This window comes from Elephantulus edwardii, unplaced genomic scaffold, assembly GCF_000299155.1.
Source record: "Elephantulus edwardii isolate Elephantulus edwardi_28Jun2011 unplaced genomic scaffold, EleEdw1.0 scaffold00092, whole genome shotgun sequence".
Classification (NCBI taxonomy): Eukaryota; Metazoa; Chordata; class Mammalia; order Macroscelidea; family Macroscelididae; genus Elephantulus; species Elephantulus edwardii.
The window spans coordinates 330,900-343,905 of record NW_006399842.1 but is presented as its reverse complement, the minus strand read 5'-3'; positions in this window follow the sequence as shown (position 1 = coordinate 343,905).

Here is a 13,006-nt window from a genome sequence, read left to right as displayed (position 1 = left end):
TAGATAGATGTTTCAATAAAAACTGTCAAGACTACATCAGAGCCAGATTTAACTCAAATGAGCGCCATGTGATCTAGTTGACACATGGCATCACATTCAAAGAAATGCAATCCAAAGAGAATTTTAAGGAAGAATTCTCTCTCTCTCTCTCTCTGTGTGTGTGTGTGTGTGTGTGTGTGTGTGTGTGTGTGTGTGTGTGTCTATGTATGTATGACATCATGTTTGGGAGGGTGAAGGGACAACACAAGAGAAGAAGACTCTCTTGATGAGATGGATAGACTCAGAGACTAGGGTAACAGGGGTGGGTGTGTTAGAGATGATGAGGTTGGCACAGGATAGGGCAGGGCTCAGAGCTATTGCACATAGAATTGCTGTGAGTTGCAAACAACTTGGTGGTACATACAAAAACAACAACCACAGCCTGTAAATACTTACTTTTTAGCATAGATCAATACTTATCAAGATTACTAGAAATATTTTTTAAGGGAATGAGGGATTCACTGTACTATGTAAAAATTTATTATATGATTGACACAAAGACTACAACAATGGGCTTACATATAGCAGAGATGGTGATGATAGCACAGGATTCTTCAGCAGGGTAGATAAAAAAGTTGTATTAGCAGTGTGGTATTATGTTAATTAAAACAATAGAAGACATTGTCTATTATTTGTAAATATATACATATATGTTTTAGAAGCATAAAAATGTTATAAAATGTTTAAAATTCATCTTAATATTGGTGGTTAACTCTGAAGAGGGAAGACAGAAAAGAAGATGGGTGGGTTGGAGCTTTGTTTATTGCTGTAACATTCTGTATTATTTGTCTAAAATGTCAAAACAACTATGCATTTTAAACCTGAGTGGTAGATAGATTGGATTATATTTAATTTTATTTAAGTCAAAATATGAAATTTATGATTAATAAATATTCTTAAGTAAAAGAAAGATACTGTTCCGAGATCACATTCTCTAAAAAATTACTATTGATTGAGAAATGTGAAGTCAAGAATAGAATGAGTTATGTTCTGCATGAAGCTGGATGTCAAATTTAGGAAAAATACATTTAGATAAATCCAATTTAAAATGAAGTGTTATCAGTTTAACTAATACATTGTACATCCTCTGCATTATTTGCGTCTTAAAAAAGAATGACTACTTGGAATAATTAATGTTGGGAGACCAGTGTGCCTCACTCTATTTTCCCCAGCTAATTTCCAATGTTTCTTTATTCCTGTGCTTTCCCATGGTAGTTAAGATTATTTTTTACTATAAAAGTGGAATGAAACGACATTGTCCAAATGATATAGTCCACATACAAATTGTTAAAACCCCAGGGGCCTCTGCCAGATAGCACATCTTTTGCTTTGTTGTTGTTGTTATGTACCGTCCAGTCGTTTGCGACTCATAGCGACCCTATGCACAACAGCCCTAAATCCTGCTCTATCCTGTGCCAACCACACTGCCTCTGACACACCCATCCCGATCACCCCAGTCACCGAATCAATCCATCTCATAGAGGGTCTTCCCCTCCTGCGCCGTGCAGTTTATTGACATAAAAGTGATGTAATAAAATATAAAGTCTTGACTCTTGCAATTTTCTTCCATTTAAACAAGTGAACAATAATATATTTTTTCTTTCTTCTTCTTTCTCACCGATTCTATGCAATAGGAAGAAAAGTAACAAAAGCAAAAAAAACCCCAAAAACCAAAACCAAAACCAAAAACCAAACAAACCACCCCCCATCCCCCAGTGTCTAGAGGTCCTACTTTCACTTTATCAGTTGGATTCTAAACCAGTTCTGGTTCTCTTACTATTCAATTGTGTTAGAGGAATAGTGTAATTATAAACCAACTTAACCCAAAAGTTTAAAAAACATGTTAAATGAGAACTTTTACTATCTATAGCAAAGTAACCAATTGGTTCTATATACAATCTAGAAAAATATTTATCTAGAATATTTATGGCGGCTTTACCATTAGGTCTCCCAGTAGCAGATTATAGAGAGATTGCTTATTAATGCTGGAAGCTGAGGTCTTAACCTTGTACTAAATCTTGACCCTTAGAATATTCATGGATTATGAAGAATGAGTGTAGGATACAACTCTCAAATTTCTTGAGATATTTTGGATTTTTCTGGGTCAGCTCATTTTTGGAGTACTGCATGCAAAACTATACCCATGTGATATGATTACAGAATAATAATGAACATTCCAAATCTCTACCCAAAACATCATTCTCTCTATGTTTCTGAGATCTGAAAACACCTCAGAAAGAGAAAAGGGCCTTTAAAGTTACAAGGAGAGTCAAGTTTTAAAGGCAAATATTCCTGGAGGAGAGAATCTTCAGACCGACACTGCCACGGAGGTCTAAGTATTGACATAAGTCGAAAATTAGGTCGGTTTTAGATGGCGGGAAAAGGGCACTGGTTTCCTCAGTCAAAAGCAAGTAGAGAAGGTGAAGGGAATCACAGTGTGAAAGCAGAGGCTATAAACACTGAGAGCAAATTTGTTACCTTCCTCATTTGATTTGAGATGATGACTTTGGGGATTGGCTATAGAAATAGTCCCACTGGTAATAACAACTGATTGATGGCTTATTTTAATTTATACTAGTTATATTTCAAATATTATCCATTGCTTACCATAGCCTTCAATTGTATCTGTTCTGATCCTTATTTTAGAGAGAACAATGGAGTTCAGTGATAAACTGTACAAAATATTATACAGTCAGTGTAAGGGGAATCCGGGGTATGACCTCAGATCTACCTGGTTTCAAAAGTGATATATTTTTCCTATCACATTACATGTTTTCATTTAACATACTTCAAATAAGATACCACTTACTACATGAAAACATTTGAGATTTTCAGAAAGTAAACCAGAAAGATAAAGGACAAATGAAAGTCTTTGATTTCAAAATATATGCCTATAATAGCTATAATAAAGATATCAATAAAATAGTAGTAACAATCATTCATGAATCACCTGTTTATGATATAAATAATATAAACTGTGATTTTACTTTACAGTCTACCGAGCTCATAGAATCACACAAAAAGAATATTTCTCACTTAGCCAATTACAAACTAGGGCTTATATAGTGTAATTTGCAAGTAGTTTGATCATGCTGTATGAAAATTATTCAGTCCTAGGATGAGAAAATTCAGTCCTATATTTGTCAAATTTTAAACCTATGATACTTAATCATCATGTTATAAATGTTTACTTTCTGCAGAAAAGATGGAAATCAGATAATTAGACATATGCATCTCACTGAAGAAAAATAAGATCTGTAATTTCCCCAAAAGGCTTTAGATAAATGTATTGATTCAGGCTTCTAACTAACAATTCTTGCTCAGATGACAGGGAGTGAACAGAGATTTGTATAGTAACTACCAGATTTATAAAAAATAATTGCACATAAGATGAGTTCTTTTGGGCTCCAGAACAGAACAATGTTGGATCTGGCCAAAGCATTTGATGAACTACTAATGTACAAAGCTTGAATATATAGGCAAAATAGTCAACCAATTTGAGGTCAAAGTTTTCTAGAGAGGAAATCATTCTATGGAACTAGAAAATTATCATGGCTACCTAAGGTATGTGAGATGATAGAAAGAAATTACAACCACTGCCTGGCAAACATGCTCATCTTCAAAATCGGTTACAGACTAATGCCACTTGTACAAGAGCTCATATGAAGGTTCACTCCTGCTCTCTCTTTGTCTCTCTCTCACACACAGACACAGGAATATATATTGCTAAGTGAAGTCAGCATTCATGTCCTTACCTAGGTTTTCAAAACTTAAATTCAATGCCGTCTAGTTTATTCTGATGAATAGGGATCCTCTGTTGGGTCTCTGTGGCTGTAAATTGCAATATAATCAAAGTGCCCATCTTTCCCCCAGGAGTCTCTGGTGATTCGAATGACCGGAGCTTCAGAGTCTTTGGGTTAGCAGTGTAACTCTCTATGAACTGTGCCACAAGGGTTCCTCTCTAGCTTCTTGTTGTTATTTGTCATCGAGTCAGAGCTGGCTCATAGCTGACCCTCCAGTGGGTTTTCAGAGGCAGTAAATGACATGGGAGAAGATTGCCCATCCTTTCCCCACAGAATAGCTAGTGGATTTGAACTGTTTCTTTGAGATTGCAGCTCATATTCTTACCAATAGTCCACCAGAATTAGTAAGTGATACATTAAAATGCTCTCTAGTCCAGAATGTGCACGACTAATTTCCTCTCCAAGAATTGGGAGAAGAGGAAAAGATATGAACACCACTTAAAGTGGTGAAGAGCCACACTCTATCTTTCTTCACCTGTTCCAAGAGGGGAAAAAGGTATATCTTTTCAACAGATAGGATGAGAACTCAGGGGGCCAAGTTTGCACATTTCTGGTGAGAGACATCTTGGGAATAATTACTTCATTCCTCCTCTAACATTCCCACTGGAGAGAGAACTTTGTTGGATACTAAAGATAGTCAACTCTTCTGGGAATTGTAAATGGGGCTTTTTACTGTTTGCAAACTCACTTATTCACAAAGATTTTTCAGACTCAAAAGCTTATTTAACCACTGCAACAAGTCATGTGGTAAATGGTATTTTCCTCATTTTATTCAATTTTATAGTGTGGCTTGAAAGGAAAAAGACAAATGATGATTCAAACTCAAATGCATTAGCTTCAGATTTAGCGTTCTTCTGTTGCTCTATATTGCCCCCTCACAATAATGAACTCTATCATATGGATTTCATCCTTCTCATATTGAAACCTGAAGCTAGAAGAACAGTTGTTTTCAGTCCTTGGGGAATCAAAAGGAATATCTGGAGTTGTTTTCCTTAGAATAGAGATTTCTTTTGGGGGGGTTTAAAAAAGATTACAGGATTTTTTTTCTGATTATGATGCATAGTGACAGTTGAGGTACAAATGTGATTCAAGAAATATTTTTTGACCATAATAATGCATGTTAAAATTCTTCAGTATCTACTCTTATTAAGATAGTAAAAATAGAAGAGACAGAGAAATTAAGTGTAGGAGATAAGATTTTATTCATTATTTAATGTGATAATTCCTTTTCCATTCATTCACAAAAATGATAGCTGGCATATAGTGAGCAGAAAGTGGAAAAATACACTTACTTTCTCTTAAATAGCTCCCAAATACTCTTATGAAGATTGCTATTGGAGGACTGAAGAAGAATATTAAGTCCAATTTAAAGGGGGCAAACAAAATAACTTTGCAGGAAGAATAAGTAATCAGTCTTGAGAAAACCAAGAAAAGTAGTGCTAGCCAAGTGATGTGAATAGTATAGAGACAAAATATATTAGATAAATAATTAGGAAGTATAAGCAAAGACCTAGAAAGAAGAATGAATAATAAATTGTAGAATATCATCAGGAAGGTTAGATTTGTTAAAACATAAACTACAAAGAGGGAAAGAATTTGGTATAAGGCCACAGAGATTAGCAGGTATGTGCATGCCAAACCTTGGATGCCACATTGCAGAGTCTAAACTTTAAAAGTTGAGAAAAACTCAAGGAAAGATTTGGTCAGAGGATTCATCATGTCATTTTTAAAAAGACCATGATAGCTGACGTAGGAAGGTCTTGTGGCTTAGTAGTAAGGAATTGCTTTTCCAGTGTACAAGTATGTGGTTCAAATCCACCAGCTGCTCTATAACAGAAAGATGCATAATCAGCCCTTGTATGATTTACTGCCTCTGAAAATCCACTGGAGGGTCAGCTATGGGTAAGTTCCAACTCAACAGTAAATAACAACAGCTGGTGTGGTTCTTGAATTTAGAATAGTTAAAATGAAAGAAGAAAATGATGACGTAAAAGAGCTGAACAGAAGATTTCAATGGGTGACTCAAGAAGACAAAGCAAAGTAATATAATGAAACGTGCAAAGAACTGGAGCTAGCAAATCAAAAGGGAAGAACTCACTTAATATTTATCAAGCTGAAAGGATTGATTAAAAACATACAAGCCTCAGGATGAAATATTGGATTATATGGGTAAAACACCAAAGAAAAATAGAAGGAATTCAAATGTTACAGAAAATGGATACAATACTGGAAATGCTTACTCATATGTTGTTGTTGTTGTTGTTTAATGCCGTCAAGTCATAGACGACTCATAGCGACCCTATGAACGAACAGCCTGAGCACTGTTCATATTTAGAGTTTCTGGAGGCAAGCCATTTTGGACATGGATGTCACTCCTCCTTCCAGGCTTGATTTAGTCGGGAAGCTCCAGCCAACACTGTCCACCATGGGTGCCCATTACCATGATTGGCACATCACTGTCACAGGCTTCAGCATCACAACAACCACGAGTTACCTCTGTACAGCAATGCACAGACCAGTGCTATACCACTTAGAAGAATGTTTGACAGGAAGACAATTTTAACTTGGCCCGAGGCCCCATCAGGCCCACAGACCACTTCTTTTCCAGCTGCCTTGGGCTTAAGGCCACCTCCTGGTTCAAACCCTAGGCCCAGGCTGGCTAGCCTCACTCCAGGGACAGAGCAAACCTGCACATTAAACACATTCCCAGAAAAACAGTCAATTCCAAAAGCTTGCCACGATTCCTGCACTCCCACCACCACGCTCCTGCCTTCTCACTCATATACATCAATAAATTTGGAAGATAGTTATCTGATCAGTTAACTGAAAGAGTTTGATAAAAGAGTAAGGAAAACCAACTCAACAGAATGTGGAAATTATTTGTGCCTAACATTGAGAAGCATGGGATTGAGTTCATGTGAAACTTAAACTTAGACCTGGAAACAGTCATCAGAACAGAGCAAGGAAACACTGTGTGGTTCAAAATTAGGAAAAGAGTGCATCAGGGATGTGTCCTGTCTCCATACCTTTTCAATCTATATGTGGAACAGATTATTCAAGAGGCTGTACTTTATTAGGAAGAAGGTGCCATGAGGATTGAAGGAATACCCATCAACAATCTGTGATATGCAGGTGATACAACCTTGCTAGCTGAAACTGAGGAAGACCTGAAATGTTCGCTGCAGAAGGTTAAGGACTATAACATTCAATATGGATTGAAGGTAAACATTAAGAAGACAAAGATTCTCACTACCTAATTTTTGACTCATGTACTTTTAACTTGTTAGTTAAATTTGTGTCTTCTAGGTTGCAATACCTCAAGATACATCTTCAAGGATATGAACATGTACGGCTAAGCACAATTAATAACAGTGCATCTAAATTCCAAAATCAATCTCCATAATAGTCTATGTGTTTCCTATTGCCAAAGGGGCCCTTTAGAGTAGTGAGAGAAGATCTTCACCCTGAAACCCACAGTGTCCCTTTTCAGCAGGAAGTAGCTAAGAGAATATGCCATCCCCTTTTCCTTATGAATCAGGGTGAAGTTTCTCTCAGGGAGGAGTGATAGGGAATGGCAAAGGACACACTGACAAAGGAGATTAATCAGAACTGGCTTTGACAAACACTATGGCAATTGGACAATTAAAACAGACATTCAGCAGGGGGAAGAAGAATGAACTGGGGAGGAGGGTGGAGAAAACAGTGCAACAATGAATGAATGAGAACCCAAAATCTCTGTAAATGTTCATTAAAACTAATAAAATTTAATATTAAAAAAAGGATTCTCACTACTGAGCCAATAGACAGCCCATCTTCTAAGATAAATGGAAAAGAGATTGAGGTTATTAACAATTTCAGCTTGCTTGGCTCCACAGTCAACACCCTTGACACCAGCCGTCAGGAAATCAAAAGACAAATTGTAGTAGGGAAATATGCTGTCAGGGACCTCTCCAAGATGCTAAAGAGCAATGATGTCAGTCTAGAGATAAGAGTGTGCCTGACTCAGGCCATGGTCTTTTTACTTGCTATACATCAGAATGCTGGACAATGACTAAGGATGACAAAAGAAGAACCAATACTTTCGAGTTGTGGTGTTGAAGAAGAGCATTGACCATACCCTTGACTGACTACCAAGAGAACAAAAAGATTTGTCTTGGAGAAGGTGAAACCCGGCTGCTCCTTGGAGGCAAGGATTTTGAAGCTCTGTCTCATATACTTTAGGTATGTGGACTAGTCTTTGTAGAAGGTCATCATGCTTGAAAGGACAGAACAGGAGAGAAAGACCTGGATGAGATGGATTGACACAGTAACTTGGGATATTTGGGTAGTTTGTGTTGGAAACAGTGAGACTACCTCAGAACAGGGCAGAGTTCATAAGGTCACTATGAGTCACAGGAGACTGGATGGCACATAATGAATGAACAACATTAATTTCTCAAACAAGTAAAATTTTTCTGAGGATAATTAAAAAATGGTTGAAATAGTACCTTGACAAAGAACTGGCAGAAATTCAAGTTAGATTCAGAAGAGGATGTGAAATGAGAAATATCATTGCTGACATCCATATGGATGGTGGTTAAAATAAGACCATGAAAAGAAATTTGACTGTGTGAAGCATAACAAATAATGGATGACATTGAGACTATTAGGAATTCCATAACACACACTCCATTGTGCTCTTGTAGAACCTGTACATAAAACAAGAAACATTTGTTCCAACAAAACAAAGTGAGATTACATGTTTTAAAATCAAGAAAGGTATATGTGAGGGTTGTGTCCTTCTACTATATCTATTCAATCTGTATGTTGAGCAAATAATCCAAGAAATTGGACTATCTGAAGATGAGGCCTAAGTATTGGAGGAAAAGTTATTAACAACCTATGATATGCACATGGTCTAACTTTGCTTGCTGAAAACAAGAGACCTAGAAGAATTCACTGATAAAGACCAAACACTACAGCCTTCAATATAGATTACAAGATCAAGAAAACAAAAATCTTCTCTATTGGACAAATAAACAACATCTTGCTACTGAAAAACCACAGCTCTGCCACCTGCCACTGAGAAAACTGATCTTGGTAGAGGTTTGAACAGGAAAAGCAGATTTATCATATACTGGTATAATACTAAGAAACTCTGGTGGCATAGTTGGTAAAGTATTTAACTGCCAACCCCAAAGCAAGTTTTTCAAATCTACCAGCTCTTTCAAGGGAGCAAGATGATCAACGCTCTCCCATGTAATTTACATTGTCTGAAAACCTGCTGGAGAGTTGACTATGAGTTGCTTCCAACTGGACAGCAGCAAGTAAATAAGCTTTGATGGTCTAGTGGTAAGAAACTGTACCACAACCCCAGAGGCATGAAGTTTGAATCTACCAGCTGCTCTGTGGCAGATGACTGGGCAATCTCCTCCTATGTAATTTACTGACTGAAAATCTGCTAGAAGGTCAGCTATGAGTTGGTTCCCACTCAAAGGTACATAGCAACAATAGGAATATAGGAGACATGGGTACAGGCTTCCCAAATCTGTCTCTCTGAAGGGAAGTTTTTCTTTCTTAATATTTTTATCATTCATATACATTGTGTTTCATGCATGTACATTGTGTTCCCTGAAGTCCTTCATTTACATTGTTTTATATTGTGGGGTTTTCCCCCCTTCCATTACAATCATGCCAACAACAACAACTTTCATGAAAGTGTGTAAGTCATGCCCTAATATCCTCTTTTAGTTAGCCAGTTGTTGCTTGGCCCATCCCTATCAAACAGTACTCCGAGGCAAAGGGAAGTTTTAGCGGAACGTTTGTAGATTAGGTTAAGATGTCAGGAAGGGCTTATTTTTTTTCAGCACTTTTAGAAAAAACGGGATTATTTTAGAAAAGGAAATATGCAAATCAAGAGGCACAAATAGCTGAAGTTGAAGATGGAGTCTATCTAGTTAGGTGTTTCATCATCAGGATATGTGCCCTGTAGGTCTATTCTTCTTGACTGTTTTCTATGGAGGATCATAAAATGGTCACTCTTTCTGCTTCTGTATATGCATAGCCCCAAAAAGTTCTTTCAGATAAATAGAAACCAAAATTGTTAGTAAAGTTAAATGTCCCGGGGAAGGAATACCTATAATTGCCTTTTACTTAATGTAGGGGGTGTTCAGGACTTTGTGATGACTCAGTGGCTGACCTCCTTGATGTAAACTGTCTTATCTATTATGCTAAGAAAGATGGCCTTGATGTTAAGGCCCTATTCTAGAGGAGACAGATTTCTTTCAAATTCTAATGTCTTGTTCCTGATCTACCAGCTGCTCCCAGGGAGATGGGCTATCTGCTCCTGTGCAATTAACTGCCTTTGAAAACCCACCAGAGAGTGAACTATAGGTCCGTTCCTATCTACCACAGTTTCTACTCTCTGTGAAGTACTGAGAAAGGCTTATGTATAAATATGCCAGATTATAGCAGTCTTGTTAAAGAAATAATTAATTATAGTATATTTTTTATCAGTAAAGAAAAGGTCAAGACAACTATGATGTACATCATTGGAAGTAACATTACATAGTAATTAAAATGATGTGTATAAAAAGCTAATAATCTTTGAAAAAAATAAAAAAAATATGTATTGGAGAAGGTGCAGCCAGGATGCTCCTTAGAAGAATAATAAAACTTCCTCTCACATACTTTGAGTATGCTGTTAGGAGAGGCCAGCCATTGTTAGGGGAGGTCAATCCTGCAACCCTGATGCCACATTCTTCTTCATTAAGTTCAGCTTTTCAAATTATTTTCTCAAAGAGAAGCTGGACTTTATGAGACAGAAGTAATCAGAGGTTGCTGTTGTCATTAGGGCCGTGGAGAATGAGTCAAAGCAACCCTGTGAACCTGAGATCACAACCCAGTCTTATCCTGTGCCATCCTCATCATCTCTTACAAACTTGAACCCATTGCTGCAGTCAGTGTGTCAATCCATCTCAGGGGAGGCGGGTCTTCCTTGCCTTTGTTGATCTTCTACCTTTCCAAGCATGATATTCCTTTCTAAGGAACATTCATTTGGTATGAGAAACAGTTTTGCCATCTTTGTCTCTAAGGAGCGCTCTGGCTGCACTTTTCTCAAGATGTATGTGTTTTTTGACAGTCCACGGGATTATCAGTACTCTTCTTCAACACTAACTACAACTCAAAGGCATGAATTCTTCTTCTGCCATACATAGTATTCATTTTCCACCTTGCAGATGTGTAACAAGTTATTACAATGACCATGGCTTGAATCTGCTACACCTTAGTCTTCAAACTGATGTTATTACCTTTAGTATTTTGGAGAGATCCCTGACAGTAGATTTGCCCAATGCAATACTTCTCTTTATCTCCTGACTGCTGGTATCAAGAGTGTTGGTTGTTGACCAAGAAGTTATTGACAGTTTAAATCCTTTCTCCATCTATTGTAATGCTGCCTGTTGGCCCATGGTGAGAATCTTTGTGTTTTTTATATTGAGAAGTAATTCATATTGAAGGCTCAGTAAAAAATCCTTTTCTGAGAGAGAAATAATAGTAGGTAGTACCCAATAAAATTCTTTTTTGAGTGAGACATGTTGCTGTTGGTGCCATCAAGTTGAGTATGATTCAAAGTGACCCTATGAACAACAGATCTTAACCCTGTTTTATCCTGTACCATCTTAATCATCTCTCATAGCCTTGCTTACATTGCTGAGGTCATGGTGTCAATCCATCTCATCGAGGGTCTTCCTCTCTTTCACTGACTTTCCACCTTTCCAAGAATAATGTTCCTCTTCAAGTAATAGCCTACCTCTTCTAGCAATATCTCCAAAGTGTGTGAGATGAAGCTTTTTCATCTTTGCCTCAAAGGTGCATTCTGGCTACACCTTCTCTAGGACATCTCTCTGTGTTCTTTTGGCATTCCATGAAATAGTCACTATTCCTCTCCAACACCACAGCTCAAAGGTATCAATTCTTCTTCTGTTATTTTTATTCACTGTCCAGCTCTCAGATGTATAGTAAGTGACTTAAAAACTATGCCCTGAATCAGGTGTACCTTAGTCTTCAAACTGACATCATTGCACCTCATTAATTTGAGAGATTCCTGACAGCAGACTTGCCCAATGAAGTATGTCTCCTGACCTCCTGACTACTGTTTCCAAGGGTGTTGATTATGAGTCCAAGTGAGATGAAATATTTGTTAACTTCAATATTTTCTCCATCTAGAGGCTGGCCAGTTATTGAGATTGCTATTATAGTACTGCTGGAGCCAGTCATTATTTTTAACCTCCTTGGAGTTTACGTCATTTAAGAGAGTGAAAAAGGCTGGAAAAGAGATTAGCATTAGAGAGACTGATTGTGCCTTAAATTCTTTCTCTGTAGAATCACCCTCTACGGTTCCAGAATAAACTTCATTCCCACAGGATATATTTCCTAGAGGGGTTAAGGGAGTAATTGGACAATTAGTCCAAGTTCAATATGTATATTTGGATGAAAATTTTAAGTTCTGGTCTCTACCCTCTAGAGTTCTCACCCTAGCTTGGTATATGAGCCAATTCGTTGAACAAAAATGAGAGTCTGCACTTCTAGGACTTTGGGAACAAATATTTGCGCCCCTTAAAGAAAATCTCAGGACACACTTGCCCACCAAACGTTGCATCATAAACTCAGACGAGGTCAGTATTGGGATGGAAGCATTATTTTTTCTCACTAATGTCTAAGTTTATATGTAAGTATAGAAGAGGAAATATAAGGAAGCAACTTTTAAAATTGTTGTTTTATGTGCCATCGAGTTGCCTGCAACCCATAGCAACCCTATGTACAGCAGGTCTGTGTTCTACTGTACACAGGGTTTTCGAAGGGAGGAGAAAAAGTTTAGAGAAAAATGAAAAGTGAGAATAGAAAGATGGAATGACAGAAGATTGAGAGATACAGAGGCAGAATGTGAGGACTGAGAGGAAACACAAGAGAAAATGAAAGACAAAATGAGGTGATGGACAGGAAGATAGAAAGACGAAGAAATAATGAGAAGTGGGCCAAGTGATGCGAATACTGGAAGGTGAGGGGAAAAGGTGAATGAAGAGGAACCAATGAAGGGAGGAAAATGTAGAAGGTTGGGATCAATATACAAAATGATCAGAATCATTTCTTTACACATTTTGGTGAATATGTATCTTCAGCCTATG